Raw genomic sequence first — 16148 nt, 5'->3', positions numbered from 1 at the left:
TTCAAGCCATCCCGTGAGAGATGTGTCTACTCCTGAATTCTCAGCCAGTTCCTCTCCTAAGGTAGTCATTCCCCTTAAGGCCCGAGTAATTGAACCATCAGGTGCAGTGTTATTAGGAGTAAAGGTACAACAGCTTCCTTCTAACATCACACACACACACCCTTTTTCTGCTAAAATCATATCAAGGGCTATTCTGTTTTCCCATGCCATCCTACTTGTCGCATCCAACTTGTCGCATCAAGCTGTTCTGAAATTCCTTTAACCGCATCTCTTGTATAATTTATAAATCGCTGTTGATTATAGAAGATGTAATTTATCCAATCTACATTTTTATTTATTGTTACCCACCAAAAGAGAGCTGACTCAAAGCCTGCTGCAATCTGGTTACGAGCCTTGAATTCATCAGGTACTCCCTTAGGGACTCCTACCGAATCAAGATAAATTCTGTCATCGAAAGAAGTATCTAACAGTAATCTCTTACCTCTTCCCTTTTTCCCTACTATCTTTTCCTTCTCAAATGCCAGGGTAAATGGAATTTCCAATTGTACAATTGCACATATCCCTCTCCAATCCGGAGGTAGGGTGGGTCTCAATATTTTGCCTCCACATTACCACCACAGATCCGCTCGGGGAACCTTTAGTGCTGAGTAGTTCCCTCCCTTCTCCGTTTCGGTAACATTCTTAATCTCTGTACATAATTTCAGTTCCCCCAAATCTCTCGACCGACTTGTACCTCGTCTACGCACACACGATGTGTGATTTCCAACTGCGGCAGAAAATGTGAGGGGGGGGGGGTGGATCTTGTACATCTTTCTTCTCCAAGGGAGCGAACATCAGAGATAGGGAGGTACAATTCCTATCAGTCCATGCAGTTTCATCCTGAGACATGGCTATCATACATTTCATGCCCTTCCTGTCTCGCTTCCACCCGAGTGGAAAGGGAACCACCTGGGCCACTGGCCTACCGAAGGCACATGCACAGCAATTGCTTTTGTTCAGATGTTTTACAGTATACTTTACCCATTCAATCCAGGCATTTGCATCCCTGTACCCAGTTTCTATTTCGATGGTCTGTTTCAAGTCCTTTACCTCTATAATTTTTACAACTTTAGGATCATCAGGAGGGGGTGAAAGGTTGTATCTTATTACCCTGTAATTCTACCCATTTTCCCTGTCCTACGCTAATTCGAAAACAACAGCCCAAGAAATCCTTCCCATTTGCTTTCGTTTCGATCCGAAATGTTTCATTTAATTGTATCTCATAGGTGCCCCCTCCACCCCCAGAATTGCTTCGTGCCATGTGGTTTTCCTTATTGTTAGGTATATTGGGTTACACTTTTTATCGGGACAATCGCGAGCTGGTCGGAAGGGGCCCAGTGTACTGTGACGAGACCATTATACCAAGTACCATCCCCAAAGGACTTAAGATGTATCTCAGAGCTGCGGTACTGTGTCTGATTATCTACATCCCCACAAGTTACTAAGCTGCATGCATCAGCGTCTATTACTTGTGGATTATCAGACTCCGGAGCTGTTAATACATATGAAAATGATATTTGAAAAAATCCCAACACTAAGAGGGTTAGCATCATAACTCTAAGCATTCCCAGTATTCGAAACATCATGCTGAAGCACAAAAAGACTTAATATACAATCTTCCAGAAATAATCCCGCGCTCGCGTCGCCACTATATAATCAGTTACTCAAAGTCTCTTTAGTCTGAGTTTCAGCGGGTCTTGCGTTGATTCAGCTGTCCAGACTTCTTCCTCAACTGGAGGGTCCACTGGCCCTTTGATCCGAGTATAATGAGTCCAGCCTTTCTCCGCCATCCTTATTGCCGTTTCGGTAGTCAAAAGAGCCTGGTACGGCCCTTCCCAGTCCGACTGGAATTTAGTCTCTATCCATGATTTTACTAAGATCCAATCACCCGGCCAGATGGGGTGAACGGTGAATTCAAGGGGTGGAGTCTGTGCCAATAAACCCTGTTTTCTGAGGAAAGATAAAGAGGAGGTCAAGCCCAGGATATACTTCTTTAAAAACAAATCTTTAGTTTCGGGAATTGGCAATTCTCCATTCGTTCCCAAGTAAGGCAATCCAAATAAGATTTCATAGGGGGATAGTCCCAAATCTTTCCTTGGGGCTGTTCGTACTCGTAAGAGAGCAATTTAGAGAGCTGTCGTTTGAGTGTTTGGTTCGTTCTCTCAACCCTTCCCGATGATGGTGGGTGCCATGGAGCATGAAACTTCCAGAAAATTCTCAACCCTTTCATTACCCCCTGTAACACTTTAGAGGTAAAATGATGTGAGAAACAAAGCTCACACGAGAAACAATTGCAGTCCAAGACAAAAATCTGAATCAGTAGTGTCCTTTATTTTTACACTTGCAAGTTGGTGCAATGTCTAATGCCAAACAAGGCAGAGACAAATACACATCAAATTCAACCAGCTTTCAAAATTTATACAATTTGAGCTTACGTCACTCATTTCCCTAAGACTGATCCCACAACTTCTGTTTATCCGGCCTTGTCCGTTACAAATGCCTATCTCTGGCCCCCTTAAGGTTGTTTGACGTCATGCCACTGCAGGTCATCGTTAGGCATATCCTTTCTTTATCAGCATTTATTCCTCTCCGAAGGCCACTCTGACCTTTATGACCTTTGTTCCTGTGTCTCCGTACAAGTGGGAAAACAGATGTTTTTACCTACTGTTATACAAGTGATTGCATTTTCTTACAACTTCTTATCTATTCGTCCATACATCTACCATTGTTTTGTAATCACGTCTCATGCTGACATACCAGTTTTGGCTGAGATGAAAACAATTATATATTTCCTTTACATAGTCCCCATTCTTGTTGCCTCAGCTCTTGGCTGAAACAATTACACATTGGTGTGAGTTCATTCACCTTGTATCAGAAATTATAATTGCAGAAGTAACATTAATTTACCTATATCCCACAATGAGTTCCTTGGTCAGAATCTATACGGTTCACTAGCCCATATCGGGGAATTATTTGCTCTAATATTGTTTTAGACACCCCACTCGCAGTGGCAGTAGCTAGGGGGTATTCCTCATCCCAATCAGATAAATGATCTACTATGACCAGCATATATTTTAGTCTGCCGACTCTGGGTAGTTCAGTATAATCTACTTGTATACTCTGGGGAGTCTCAATCCTGGGTCTCTTCCTCCCGGGGTCTGTTTTCTCAAGACTTTCTTATTTACCTTTCTGCATATTATACATCCCTCACATATTTGTTTAGCAACTGCATATATTCCTTTACATCCATATTCCCTAAGAACTAATCACACATTGCTTGTACTCCCTAATGACTGCCTTGGTGTAGGACAGCCATAATCTCTCGCGTCATCATTTTGTTTAACATTTCCCTTCCATCAGGTAACTTCCAATGCCCGTCTGCTGTTTTTGCAGCCCCTAAATCTCTCAATTCTTTTTCTTCTCTTTCAGTAAATATAGGAGCTTCCCTAGGACCTGGGATAGTAGGTATTAGGGAATGAATCACCACTTCTTGTGGGTTCAGGGTGGCTTCCCTAGCCACTTCATCGGCTAATCTATTTCCCCTAACTTCTGGTTCATTTCCTTTCTGATGACCATTTACGTGCACTACTGCTATCTCTCGGGGGAGTAATAGGGATTCCAAGACCCGTTTAATCAATTCTTCATGAACTAATTCCTTCCCCCGGCTATTGATCAGTCCTCCTCCCTGCCATATATTTCCAAAAGTGTGCACAACACCAAATGCATATTTAGAGTCAGTGTGTACTGTTCCCTCTTTATTTTCTAATGCCATAAGGGCTCTTTCCAATGCATAGCGTTTGCAGATCTGAGCTGACCACCCATTTGGTAACCTTCCTGCCTCCACCACACTACCGTTTGTCCCATCTACAACTGCTTACTCATTATACCTTTTCCCTTCAGTCACCCAGGATGATCCATCTATAAAAAGTCTAGCCCCTGCATGAAGTGGAACATCTCTCAGGTCCATGCGGACCTTAGTTTGGTATTCTATATTGTCAAAGATGGAAATGTGTTGCTGGAAAAGCGCAGCAGGTCAGGCAGCATCTGGGGAACAGGAGAATCGACGTTTCGGGCATTAGCCCTTCTTCAGAAATGCCCGAAACGTCGATTCTCCTGTTCCCTAGATGCTGCCTGACCTGCTGCGCTTTTCCAGCAACACATTTCCATCTCTGATCTCCAGCATCTGCAGACCTCACTTTCTCCTCATTCTATATTGTCAAGGCAGTCGTGCCCTGGATTCTGAGTAGAGTCTCCTTCCCCTTTCCAAAGAAAGGCAGCTGGATTTAAACAATTGTCCGTGACCAACACGAGATCATCCTTTTCTGTTAATATTGCCTCATATTTCAGAACCCACCAGTCTGCCAACCATAGTCCAGGTTTTTGGTTTAAGATCGCTCTCACTTGGTGTGGAGTGCTTACTATTAGTCCTCCCCCAATTGTAAGCTTCCTGCTTTCCTCCACCGACAGTGCAGTGGCAGCCACGGCCTGCACATACTGAGGCCACCCCCGGGATACTGGATCCAATAGCTTCGAAAGATATGCTACTGGCTGCTTCATTGCTCCACACCTCTGGGTTAATACTCCCAAATACGCTCCCTTATCTACTGTAGCAAAGAGATGGAAAGGTTTATCTAGAGAAGGTAAGGGTAACACGGGGGCATGGATCAGATCTCTTTTGCATTGCTCAATAGTTCTTTTACCTCATCTTTCCATATCAGACACTTTGGTTCCTCCTCCAATAGTTTGAGATATAATTTATTCGTCTTTTGAGCATAAGAATCAATCCACAATCTGCAATATCCTCTTAAACCCCAAAAAATACATAATTCCCGTTTAAGTCCTGGGTAGCGGCATCCCCACTATTCCCTCTATCTGTTCCAGGCTTATCTTTCACTTTCCCTCTCTAACTAAATGGCCCAAGTATTTCATTTCTCTCTCGACATATTGGAGTCTGTTGTTAGATACTCGCAGTCCCTGCTGACCCAGGAAACGCAATAATTCTTTAGTGGCTTCTACTACTCTTTCTCTTCTTTTTCCTGTTACTAAGAGGTCATGTACATACTGCAACAGGGTAGTTCCCTTGAGGCTGCTAACTTTATCCAATATTTGTTCTAACATCTGTCCAAATAAATTTGGGGATTCCGTAAACCCCTGGGGGAGCACGATCCATCGGTATTGTTGTTTCTGTCCTGTCTACTGATATTCTCATTCAAATGCAAACACATTCCTACTTTCCTCTGCCAAGGGACAAGCCCAAAAGGCATCTTTTAAATCTATCACACTAAACCATTTGTGGTCATGAGGGATCTTACTTAATAACATATAGTGATTTGGCCCCACTGGGTGCCTGATCTGTTCTATTTGATTCAATGTTCGCAAATCCTGCACCAAACGTTAAGTTCCATCGGATTTTCGCACTGGTAGAATTCGGATATTGTAAGGAGACATACATGGCTCCAACAGTACATCTCTAGTCCCTCAGTGACTGGCTGCACTCCTCGTTATCCTTCTATGGAAATGGGATACTGTAGCTCATAAATAACGTCCCATTTCCTTTTCCAACTTATTTCTCGGGGAGGGATCTGTATTTTACCACGATTCCCTTCTCTAGCCCATACAACATTGCCATTTTTACAACTTATTCTTTTTCCTGAATTCAAATCTCCAGTCCTAAGAGGGTAATTAAATCACTCCCTAGTAACTTTCTTCCTATATCAGGGATATACAACAGTTCCTCTGTGACTCCAATCCTTAGGACATTCTATCTTCATAGGTTCAAATACTGGAACAGTAAATCCTTCCCCTTTTACCCCGGAAAAAAGTAATTGACCGTGTCGACATTTCTACTTTCTTTTGTTTAAAATTCAGTGATGACCGTGTTGCCCCCGTATCTACCAGGAAGACTATCTCTTCCCTACAGGTCCCACCTTCAAGTTTATCAAGGGTTCCTGCTGTGTCCCCGGGGGCAGGAACACCTGACACCCCTCTTCTTTATCAAAATTCATAAGCGGAATTGCCCTTTCCTCCCTGTGTAGGGAAGAAAACCCCCGCTAAAAAAATATCCTATCATTCCGCAATAATAGCATCCTGACTGTGGAGAGTTCCGTCTCTGATCCTGTCACCCGAACCCGCTATCAAACGCCCCCCGTGTCCGCTCCCTCTTCCTCTCTGTCCTACATGTTGCCACTCGCCACTCCGGTTGCTCACTATTGATTCCATTCTTTTGTTAACTACTTCATCAACCATAGCTACCATCATTTTTGCCTTCTGTTTTTGTGTCTCATCCTCTATCTTTACAAATACTTTCTGTGCCTCTCTTAACAATTCATCCAATGGTTCTTCGCTCCACCCTTCTATCTTCTGTATCTTTCTCTTTATGTCTGGCCATGTCTTTGTCACAAAATGTACTTTCAAAAGACCCTGGCCCACTGGGTCCTCAAGGTTCATTTCAGAGTATTTTACCATTGAGTCTCTTAATCATTGCAAGAAAGCTGAGGGAGTCTCACCTTTCTCCTCTCTAACTTCAAAGGCTTTAGTCAAATTCTGCGACTTGGAACTGCTTCTCTTATTCCTTTTTGAAACAGGTCTTTCAATTCCCTTCTCTATGCTCCAGGTTTTGATTTTCCTACTGGGGCTCTCTGAGGGGAAACTTCTTCTCTCTCTGTCCAGCATCCCCATCCCCAATGGGATGTTCCCTGTTCCATCTTTCAATGGCTGCTCCTCGTATAAGTCCCCTTTCTTCCAAAGTAAATAGTATATTCAAAATAGACTTTAACTCAGTCCACGTATATAATGATCAATTTGTGCAGACAACCCTACCGTATCCTCAACCAAGACCTTGATCTCCTTAAATATTCTGACCTCCCCACTGGCGAGGGGGGCACTTTCTAACCAAATCTGTTTGTTCCCTATTGGTACCTCCCAAAGGGGATAAGTCTAAACGTTCTTACCTTTTTTGTTTTTGTTTCCCCCTTCAGACTTTGGTTTTGATACTCTGGAGGCCTCCTCTACATCTACTTTATCTTCTCTTTATTTTGTTCAGGATTGAGGGTCGGGAAGAACAACATCCCCGTCCACAGCCCCTTCGTCCTCCTCTTGTGGGTCATCCGTTCCCTTTCTCAGTCTCTCAGTTTGTCTCTCCTCCTCTCCCATTTTCACCTAATCTGATTTTATGGTACAGCGGGGGTTGGGGGTTGGGGGAAGCCGCCAAGAGGATGCCAGGGACAGGGTCGAGCAGAGGGGGAATCCCTTGTCTTTACTACCATCATTCTCAAACTGCCGTTCCAACAGGACTCATAGTCCGCCTCTTCTTGACTAAAAGGTTTTTTCTCATTCATATACAAATCTAAATACTAACATACCCATCCTCGTCTGAACCATACTTTGACCAGAAGACAGCCGGACGAAGGATTGGGTCTTTGGTCCATACTAAACAACAATATTTAATCATTTTCTTTTTATGTTTTTCCCTTGTACGAGTGCAACTTGGCCATTCCCGCAACATCCTCCCCAACGGACTTTCAGGAGGAATATTACCAGCGACTTTTTCCTCCTTTACTCTGTGACAGTTCTACTTTCTCTGCCTACCCCCGTTTCTCGGGGCCCTCGCCAGTCCCACAGCGATTACATACCCCTTTTCCCAGCCATCAAGGCAATGCTTAAATGTCAGTTTTCTTATCTTGGTCTGTGCACAGAGTTGCCTGACCCCTTTTTGCCGTATTTTCTTCTGACCTTCTTTCACTGTCTGATTAAGTTGTCTCTCTTGTGGGATTCGTACCAGTCTCGCAAGGCAGCAGACCAAACCGGTACACGAGACCGCTCGTCAATCGGGAACGGTACACGTCTTCCCAGTGTCCAGGGCCAGCCACTAACCCCGGCGATGGAAGAATATCCCAGACAGCCTACAAGTGTGAGAAATGAAGCCTCACTCATTTCAATAATTTCATTGCGAGACAAGATCTGAAGCAATCAGTATGTTTATTATCCGTTTGCAAGCATAGTGCCTGAAATAGTCACCTAGAGTTTAGCAAGTACATATCTTATATAGGATACACTACTCCAAACCCGGTGCCTATTGCTCTTGTTTATCTCTTGCCTTATCCGGCTTTGTGCATAAGAAATTACAAGTTTTACTTTGCAATTTCACCACATCCTGCTGTGGTCCATTGTGAGGTATATCCTCCTTCACTACTATCTATTTCCACCACTTATGACATCTCCTCCCTTTCCCCAACCATATTGATCCTTATGACCTTTTAATTGTTTTTTTTTGCAGAAGTGCGAAAGAGATGCTTATAAGTACTGCTTGTACAAAAATATCTGGCTTAATCTACATCCTCACAGCACCTCATCTATTTATCTGTAACATGTAACAGTGTCTACAGGCACGTTTCATTCTTGTATGCACATTTTAGCTAATGCAAAAACAATTATATATTTCCTTCAAATAGTTTTCATTCTTGTTGACTCAGCTCTTGATTGAAACAATTATACACTGGTGTGAGTTCATTTACCTTGCATGAGTAATTATGTTTGCAGAAGTAACACGACTTTGCCTATATCTCACACGGAGAAAATAAAGCAAGGCTGGAGATGTCACAGAGAAAGGAAACCAAAATTGGAGATGTTGCAAAGATAAGAAAGCAAGGCTGGAAATTTTACAGAAATAGGATAGAAAAGCTGGAAATGTTGTAGTAAAAGGATCGCAAAGCCGGAGATGTTACAGAGACAGTAAAGCAACGCTTGCCATGTTACAGAGACAGGAAAGCAATGCTGGACAGGCTCTAGAGATGGGAATGCAAGGCTGAAAATATCACAGAGGTAGGAAAGAAAGGCTGGAAATGTTGAAGAGATAGGAAGGCAAGGCTGGAGTGTTCACAGATATGGGAAAGTAAGACTGGAGATGTTGCAGAAACAGGAAAACAAGGCTGGGACTGTTAAAAGAGAGATAAAAGCAAGTATGCAGACATTACAGTGACAGGAAAGCAAGGCTGGAGATCTTATAGAGATAGGAAAGCAAGGCTGGAGATGTTACAGAGATATGAATAAAAGGCTGAGATGTGACATAGAAATGAAAGGAAGGCTGCAGATGTTACAGAGACAGGAAAGCAAGGCTGGAGCGGTTACAGAGACTGGAATGCAAGGCTGGAGATGTTGCAGAGACAGGAAGGCAATCCTGGACATGTTACAGACAAGGAAAGCAAGACTGGGCAGGCTCTGGAGATAGGAAAACACGGCTGGAGATGACACAGAGACCGAAAGGAAGACTGGCGATGTAATAGAAATAAGAAAACAAGTCTGGAGATTTTATAGAGTGAGGAAGGCACGACTGGGTATGTTACAGAGACAGGAAAGCAATTCAAGAGATGTTACAGAAAAAAGAAGACAAGGCTGGAGATGTTACAGAGATGCGAAGGTAAGGGTGTGGATGTTATAGAGACATGAAAGCAAGGCTGGAGATGTTACAGAGTAAGGAAAGCAAGGCTGGAGATGATGCAGAAACAGGAATACAAGGCTGAAGGTGTTCAAAATAGTAGACAGCAAGTCTGTAATTTTTGCAGACACAGGAAAGCGAGCGTGGATATGTTACAGAAAGTGGAAAGCAAAGCTCGATATGTCAGAAGAGACAGAAATACAAGGCTGGAAATATTACAGGTATAGGAAAGCAATGCTGGATATGTTACAGGGATAGAAAAGCAAGGCTCGAGATAAGAAAGCAAGGTTGGCAATTTCACAGAGATAGTAAAGCAAGGCTGGAAACGTTATACTGATAGAAAATCAATACTGGAGATGTTAAGGAGATAGGGATGCACGGCTGGAGATGTTACAGAAATAAAAGCAAGACTGTAGATGTTACAGAAATAGGAAAGCAAGGATGGAGTGGTGGCAAAGAGTGGAATGCAAGGCTGGAGATGTTGCAGAGATAGGAGAGTAATGCTGTGCAGGCTGGAGGGTAATGAAAGCACGGCTGAAGATGTCACAGAGATCGGAAAGCAAGGCTGGAGCTGTTACAGAGATTAGAAAGAAGGCTGGAAATGTTAAAGAAACAAACAAACGGCTGGAGATGTTACAGAGAGAGGAAAGCACGACTGGGGATGTCACAGGGACAGGAAAGCAATTCAAGAGATGTTACAGAAATAAGAAATCAAGGCTGGAGTTGTCACAGAGATAGGAAAGAAAGGCTTGAAATTTTACAGGGAGAGGAACGCAGGGCTAGAGATGTTACAGAGACTGGAAATCAAAGCTGAAGATGTTGCAGAGATACATAGGCAAGGCTGTGGATGATACAGCGACACGAAAGCAAGGCTTGAGATAATTCAGCGTTAGGAAAGCAAGGCTGGAGATGTTACAGAGATAAGAAAGCAAAGCTTGCAATCTTACAGAGATAGGAAAGCAAGGCTGGACATGTTATAGTGATAGGAATGCAAGCCTATAGAGGTTACAGACATAGGGATGCATGGCTGGAGATGTTACAGAGATAGGAAAGCAAGGCTAGAGTGGTTACAGAGAGTAGAATGTAAGGCTGGAGATGTTGCAGTGACAGGAAAGTATTGCTGTACATGCTACAGAGAAAGGAAAGCAAGGCTGGACAGGCTCTTGAGATAGGAAAGCACGGATGGAGATGTAACTGAGAGGGGAAAGCAAGGCTGGAGATGATACAAAGACAGGAACGCAAGGCTGGAGATGTGACAGGGAGAGGAAAGCAAAGCTGGAGATGTTATCGCAAAGCAGAAGTGGGCACAGAGAATGGAAAGCAAGGCTGTAGATGTTACAGACAGAGGAAAGAAAGGCTGGGGATGTCAAAGAGTTAGGGAAGAAAGGCTGGACATGTTACAGAGATAGGAAAATAAGGCTGAACAGGCTTTAGAGACAGGAAGACAAGGCTGGAGGTGGCACAGAAAGAGGAAAGCAAGTCTGGACATGTTGCAGAGGAAGGGAAGCAAGGCTAGACAGAAACTTGAGATAGGAAAGCACGGCTGGAGACGTAACAGAGAGGGGAAGCAAGGCTGGAGATGTTACAGAGACAGGAATGCAAGACTGGCATTGTGACAGCGAGAGGAAAGCAAAGCTGGAGATAATGCAGGGAACCGAAAGCAAGGCTGGAGTGGGTACAGAGAATGGATAGCAAGGCTGTAGATGTTACAGACATAGGAAAACAAGGCTGCTGATGTTAGAGAGATCGTAAAGCAAGGCTGGAGATGTTAGAGAAATAAGAAAACATTTCTGGAGATGTTACAGAAAGAGGAAAGCTAGGCTGGAGATTTTACAGAAACAGGAAAGGAAGACTGGAGATGTTAAAAGAAAAAGAAAAGCAAGACTGCAGATAATACAGGGATAGGAAAGAAAGGCTGGAGATGTCACAGAGAGAGGAAAGCAAGGCTGAGATATTAGAGAAACAGGAAAGGAAGACTGGAGATGTTAAAAGAGAAAGAAAAGCAAGATTGCCGATATTACAGGAATATGAAAGCAAGGCTGGCGATTTTACCGAGACTGGAAAGCAAGGCTGGAGATGTTACAGAGATACAAAAGCAAGGCTGGAGATGTTACAGAGATGGGAATGCAAGGCTGGAGATGTTATAGTGGCAGGAATGCACGGCTCGAGATGTGAGAGGTAGAGAAACAAGGCTGGCCATGTTACATAGATAGGAAAGCAAGGTCAGACAAACTCCGGGACAGAAAAGCATGTCTAGAGATGTCACAGAGATAGGACAGCAAGGTTGGAGATGATACACAGATTGGAAAGTAAGTCTGGAGATGTTACAGAGAGAGGACAGAAACGCTGGTGATGTTTCAGAGGTAGGACATTAGGTTTGAAGATGTTACAGAGAGAGATAAGCATGGCTGGGGATGATACCGTGAACAGAACGCAAGGCTGGAGATGTTACATTGAAAGGAAAGTGAATTTGGAGATGTTGCAAAGTTAAGAAAGCAAGGCTGGAAATTTTACTGAAACTGGAAAGAAAGGCTGGAAATATTGTATTGATAGGAATGCAATGCTGGATATGTTACAGAGATAGGGAGGCAAGGCTGGCCATGTTACAGAGACAAGAAGCCTAGGCTGGAAAGTCTCTAGAGCTAGGAAATCAAAGCTGTAAATTGTATAGAGATAGGAAAGCAAAGATGGAAACGTTACAGTGATAGGAACGTAAAGATGGCAATGTCACAGAATGGGGAAAGCAAGCCTGGAGATGTTACAGAGAAAGAAGAGCAAGGCTGGAGATGTTAGAGAGATAGAAAAGCCTGTCTGGTGATGCTACAATAAAAGGAAAGCAAGTTAGGAGATGTTACAGTGAGAGGATAGATAGGCCGGAGATGCTACAGCGAGAGGAAAGCACGTCTGGAGATGTTACAGAGAAAGGAAAGCAAGACTGGAGATGTAACAGAACGGGCAAAGCAAGTCTGGAGATGTTACAGAAAGAGCAAAGCAAGGCTGGAAATATTTTAGTGACAGGAACGCAATGCAGGATATAAGAACAAAGAACAAAGATAGTTTAGAGCTCCGGAACAGGCCCTTCGGCCCTCCAAGCCTGAGCCGATCCAAATGTACTGTCTAAACCTGTCGGTCAATTCCTAAGCATCTGTGTCCCCCTGCTCGCCACCTACTCATTGATCTGTCCAGACGCATCTTAAATGAATCTACCGTGCCTGCCTCCACCACTTCTGCTGGCAACGCATTCCAAATGCCCACCACCCTCTGTGTGAAGTACTTGCCACCTGTATCCCCCTTCAACTTTCCACCTCTCACCTTGAAAGCATGACCTCTCGCTACTGAATCCTTCAAACTGGGAAAAAGCTTGTCTCTATCCACCTTGCCTATACCCTGCATGAGTTTGCAAACCTCAGTCAGTTCCACCTCAATCTACTTTTTTCTAATGAAAATAAACCGAACCAACTCAATCTCTCTTCATAGCTCGTACCTTCCAAACCAGGCAACATCCTCGTAAACCTTGTCTGCACTCTCTCCAAAGCGTTCACATCCTTTTCGTAATGTGGCGCCCAGAACTGTTCACAATATTCTAAATGCGACCGAACCAATATCATGTACAATTTTAACATGACTTGCCATCTCTTATACTCAATATCCAGTCCGATGAAGGCAAGCATAATATTAAACTTCTTGACCACACTATCCACTTGTACAGCAACCTTCAGGGTACAATGTACCTGAACTCCCAGATTTCTCTGCCCATCAACTTTTCGCAAGGCTCTTCCAATCATTCTATAATTCTCTTTAGAATTAGACTTGCCTAAATGAATCACCTCACATTTGCCTAGATTGAAAGCTATCTGCCATTTTTCCGACCAAATCTCCTGTCTATGTATATCGTCCTATATTCTATGAGAGTCCCTTATGCTTTCTGCCACTCCACCAAACTTCGTGACATTTGCAATCTTGGTGATCACACCAACAGTGCACTTTGTAGATCATTTATGTATATTACAAACAACAGTGGCCCAAATACTGATTCTTGTGGAACACCACTGGTCACCTTTCCCCATTTCGAGAAGCTCCGTTCAGCTACCACTCTCGGTCTCTTGTCGCTCAATCAATTCTTTATCCATATACTCCAGAGAAAGGGAAGCAAGTTCGGAATTGTTACAGAGATAGACAAACAAGTCTTGCGATGTTTCAGAGATGACAAATCAAGGTTTAAAATTTTACAGAGATAGGAAAACAAGGCTGGGGATGTTATAGTGATAGGAATGCAATGCTTGAGATGTTACAGAGATGGGGAAGCAAGTCCGCAGATATTAAAGAGATTGGAAGCAAAGCTGGAGTGGTTACAGAGAGAGGAAAGCAAGTCTGGAGATTTTACAGAAACAGGAAAGCAAGGGTAGAGATGTTAAAAGGGAGAGAAAAGCAAGGCTTCAGATATTACAGTGGTAGGAAAGCAAGGCTGGAGATGTCACAGAGATTGGAAAACAAGGCTGGAGATAGAGTCATAAAGTCATAGAGATGTACAGCATGGAAACAGACCCTTCGGTCCAACCCGTCCATGCCAACCAGATATCCCAACCAAATCTGCCAGCACCCGGCCCATATCCCTCCAAAATCTTCCTGTTCATGTACCCATCCAAATGCCTCTGAAATGTTGCAATACTTCTGGCAGCCTTCACCACATCATCTGGCAGCTCATTCCATGCACCTACCACCATCTGCGTGAAAACGTTGCCCCTTAGGTCTCTTCCTTATCTTGCCCCTCTCACCCTAAACCTATGCCTCTACTTCTGGACTCCCCGAAAATACTTTGTCTATTTATCCTATCCATGCACATCATAATTTTTTAAACCTCGATAAGGTCACCACTCAGCCTCCGACGCTCCGAGAAAAACAGCCCCAGCATGTTCAGCCTCTCCCTGTAGCTCAGATCCTCCAACCCTGGCAACATTCTTGTTAAACTTTTCTGAACCCTTTCAAGTTTCACAACATCTTTCGAATAGGAAGGAGACCAGAAGTGCACGCAATATTCCAACAGTGGCCTAACCAATGTCATGGCCGCAACATGGCCTCCCAACTCCTGTCGGAGAAATTGAGGACTGCAGATGCTGGCGATCAGAGCTGAAAATGTGTTGCTGGAAAGGTGCAGCAGGTCAGGCAGCATCCAGGGAACATTTCGGGCATGAGCACGAAGAAGGGCTCATTCCTGAAGAAGGGCTCATGCCCGAAACATTGATTCTCTTGCTCTGTGGATGGTGCCTAACCTGCTGCGCTTTTCCAGCAACACATTTTCAGCTCCCAACTCCTGTACTCAATACTCTGACTAACAAGAGAAAACATAATAAACGTCTTCTTCACTATCCCATACAGCTGCGACTCCACGTTCAAGGAGCTATGAACCTGCACTCCAAGGTCTCTTTGTTCAGCAACACACCCTAGGACCTTACCATGACGTGGAGAAGTCCTATTAAGATTTGCTTTCCCAAAATGCAGCACCATGCATTTATCTGAATTAAACTACATCTGCCACTTCTCAACGCATTGGCCCATCTGGTCCAGATCCTATTGTAATCTGAGGTAACTCTCTTCTCTGTCCATCATAATTCCAATTTTTGTGTCATCTGCAAACTTACTAACTGTACCTCTTAGGTTTGAGAAATAAGAAAACAAGGCTGGAGAAGTCACAGAGATAGGAAAGAAAGGCTTGAAATTTTACAGAGATAGGAAAGCAAAGCAGGAGATGTTACAGAGGTAGGAAAGCACGGCTGGATTTGTTACAGAGAAAGGAAAGTAAGACTGGAAATTTTTCAGGGATAAGAAAGCAAGGCTGGAAATTTTTCAGAGACGGGAAAGCAAGACTGGAGATGTAACAGAAGGGGAAAGGGAGGCTTTAAATGTTATAAATTAGAGTGGTGCTGGAATAGCACAGCTAGTCAGCATGAGAGGAGCAGGAAAATTGACGTTTCGGGAAAAAGCCCTTCATCTGGAATCCTGCTCCTCCTTTCTTTTCCAGCATCCCTCTCGTCTTGACTAGAAGCTCACAGTGTCAGTTCAAGCACTGACACGGAAACTTCCTGCTGACTCATCTCCCTCAACCTCACGGTGTCAGATCAAACACTGACATGGAAACGTCCTGCTGTCCCCACTCTCACAGCCTGCCTGGGTGAGATCAAACACTGGCACAGAAATTTCCTGAATCCCCTCCTTCAGCTTATGTATCAGTGGCCCTCCACATTGAACAACACTTGGAGGAAGCAGTGAGAGAGTGACAAAGCTGGAGAATATATAATGGGTGGGTCATTTCAAAACCAACAATGAGAGGGGCTCAGCAGCAGGATTGCTGATCGAAACGGTTGGTTCCAAAAGGACATGGCTGCTGGACTGGGTTTGCAGTGGGTGGAGAGGGAATGACTGAGAGAGGAAACATGCTTGACCTCAACCTCACCAATCGACAGGCTGCAGACACATTGATCGATGATCATTTTAATAACAGTGAATACTGCATACAGTATGTCTGGTCACAAAGGCTCACCTTTACATTGCGATTTCACTCTGTGTGTGTCACACTGTCACCCTGCTAAACGAAAGAGATTTTGAATCGATCTGGTAACTAATCACTGAGTTGTGTGAGGTGATTCAGGTCATTACCAATAGCAGCAGAATTGTACCC

At 43.8% G+C, this 16148-nt stretch overlaps 1 long non-coding RNA gene across 2 annotated transcripts in view; it reads left to right on the top strand.

The window, feature by feature from the left end:
- LOC148149518 (uncharacterized) overlaps positions 1-15947 on the top strand; it is a 78565-nt gene extending 62618 nt beyond the window's left edge. For both annotated transcript variants that reach the window (XR_015757790.1, XR_015757789.1), the window contains one exon: positions 15492-15947. This is a non-coding gene — a long non-coding RNA (uncharacterized LOC148149518). The remainder of the gene's footprint in view (positions 1-15491) is intronic.
- The last annotated feature ends 201 nt before the right edge of the window (positions 15948-16148 follow it).

This window comes from Chiloscyllium plagiosum, unplaced genomic scaffold, assembly GCF_037043375.1.
Source record: "Chiloscyllium plagiosum isolate Xiang-an unplaced genomic scaffold, Cpla_swu_hap1 HiC_scaffold_8, whole genome shotgun sequence".
Lineage (NCBI taxonomy): Eukaryota > Metazoa > Chordata > Chondrichthyes > Orectolobiformes > Hemiscylliidae > Chiloscyllium > Chiloscyllium plagiosum.
This window is presented reverse-complemented; position numbering and strand designations above follow the sequence as displayed.